The following is a 2,500-nucleotide window of genomic DNA, read 5'->3' as shown; positions in this document are numbered from 1 at the left end:
TAACTGTTCCTTTACGTGCTCTATTTAGGCGCCATTAATCTCATTTGAGCTCCTTGTACCTGCTGCTGTTTTCTCCACACCTCATACTATCTTTTCCCTCTTTCTCTCTTTCTCTGCGGTTGGTGGCTACTTTCCAAAGCGTCTGATGCCCCAATGTTCCTTCGTCTTGTTGTCAGACGTGAATTTGAAAAGCAACAAAATTAACAAGCCTTTACCACTCACACATGGCAGAAGTTTATACTTTAATTCAATGAGCTAAGAAAAGTGTGTTGTGGGGCCCCTACGAGCCATGGTGCTTGCTTCATCATAATTAGGCATGCAGTCATTAGCCACAGCTCTGATTATGGGTCACTGAGGTCAGTTTCAATAATTCCTCAAAAACCTAACCATGCAGTCCCCCCTAACTGTGTAGTTATCTTGCTTTACTGCTGTTTGTGTGATTAGCTGGGAGGAGCTCACGGCAGCATCCTCCCAATAAAAGTGTAGATGGACCGTTCCTTAACTCTTTCTTGCTTCAAATACAGATGGCTTGAGGAGGTACAGGGGAGATGCAGGTCTAATAAACAGAATAGAATATCTGCGCCAGGTGTGTTTCTCTGCATTGGTGTCCCATCACAGGCCCACCAGTGTATGTGTGATCTTTGACTCCTGCCAGTTCACAAGCAGGCGGCCAGGAAACGGTTTCAGCCTATCAACCACTGAGGAGATAAAGCCTTTGTATAAGGAATGAGGAAGCAATGAACACATTCAGCCTATCACAGGAGTAGCCCTGAGTGTTCCGAATTATAATTTCTTCATGTCATTGTACGTTATTGAGCCCAAGTAGCTCACCTTGATCGTATAGTGGTTAGTACTCTGCGTTGTGGCCGCAGCAACCTCGGTTCGAATCCGAGTCACGGCATTGTGGTTGGCAATGTCACGGCAGTTGGGTTTTTCCTTTACAGAATTCCCAAATGTACCAGTTGTTTTTGTAAAATGTCTATTAAAAACAGATCCTTTTCAATATTTAAACGATCTAACAACAAATTATTTAAACACACATGATTATAAGATGTAGGCATACTGTACTTACTGACATAAATTATCGTTCTTGAACATATTTGCGGTAAGGGGAGCGGAGCTCTCCCCCAGGCCAATCAGAATGCAGATGAATGCAGTTGCAGTTGAGTGACCTGTGTTGTGGCTGTCTACAGGGAATGCACATATGTAGCTGTCTCGCAGCCCAATCCAGACGTCAATCGAAGACAGGTTTCAATGCAAATAGAGCAGTAAGTGCAGAGAAATGCTCACTCTCTAAAAATGGCATTTATACAATAGTAAGATTAAATCCAACCTCACCAGTAGATAGGATTTATCAATAAATAAATAAAGCTTCTCCTCTCTGATATGGAATTACCCCCCAAAAAGTATAAGGGAATACCCAATGCTAACCTATGAGAGGGGCAGACCTCACAGTAGTGAAATTTGTAATAGACTGTTTGATACTACTAGGACATACAAACTACCACAGTACATGTCTTACCTTTTACTTACATAGCATGATGCCCCTAGGACTACCTAGGGCCTACCTTAGGGGTTACTGATATGTAATAAAATTGGAGTTTAAGGCTTGGCAAGTAGTTTTAAATGCCAAGTCGAAGTGTCAGTACACTGCAGCACAGGCACTGCAGTAGCAGGCTTGAGACAGGTTTGAAATGCTATTTCTTTGGGCGGCACAATCAGTCCCTGGGTATATGGTATACCACTTTACAAGGGGCTTTCAAGTAAATTAAATCTGTCAGTCAGGTATACTCCAATTATACACATGATTAGGGAAGAAGCACGTGCACTTCAGCACTGATTAGTAGCGATAAAGTGATCAGAGTCCTAAGGCCAACAAAAAGATACAGCAAAATGCGGAGGTGAAAAGCAATAAGGTGGGGTTGGGACCACCTTAAGAATGCAAGGTCTAACAAAAACGAACTAAGGATAACATGAGTAAAACATCAGGTTTCTCTACAGCATTTGGTGAGACAAGTGGGCCTTCTTTTATCTTCCATAAATGCAATCTTTCCCGGACCCCTTTATTATATAGCTCTTCAAGGAAAAAATATAAAGCACTTACAAAGGAGCCTCAATACTCAAAGATGGTAGACTTCTTTAATATGGGACATATACTAAAAGCAGCACGAAAACAGAGTGCAATAGGGTCCAAAAAACTTGAGTGACCCATGAGAGTATGCATGCAAGCCTATGGTATTCCAAACTAGAGATATACGCATGCAATTTTTGTTTTTAGGAGAGAATGTGCCTGCTGAAAAAAACCTTATTTTTAAAAAGTGCATTGCAGAATATCAGGAATTTGCTGTGGGACACCTTGAAAACTTGCATACAGATTATGTGCACACACCTTGCAGTCAGTTGTTGTGGCCGAGTGGTTAAGGCGATGGACTAGAAATCCATTGGGGTCTCCCCGCGCAGGTTCGAATCCTGCCGACAACGAGAATCTTTTTAACATCGG

At 42.2% G+C, this 2,500-nt stretch overlaps 1 non-coding gene across 1 annotated transcript; it reads left to right on the top strand.

Moving 5' to 3' along the window:
- The first annotated feature begins 2,399 nt into the window (after positions 1-2,399).
- On the top strand, positions 2,400-2,481 carry TRNAS-AGA (transfer RNA serine (anticodon AGA)). Its single transcript has one exon. It is a non-coding gene; the product is annotated as a tRNA-Ser (tRNA).
- The last annotated feature ends 19 nt before the right edge of the window (positions 2,482-2,500 follow it).

Source organism: Lissotriton vulgaris, chromosome 1_1 (assembly GCF_964263255.1).
Source record: "Lissotriton vulgaris chromosome 1_1, aLisVul1.2, whole genome shotgun sequence".
NCBI lineage: Eukaryota > Metazoa > Chordata > Amphibia > Caudata > Salamandridae > Lissotriton > Lissotriton vulgaris.
This window is presented reverse-complemented; position numbering and strand designations above follow the sequence as displayed.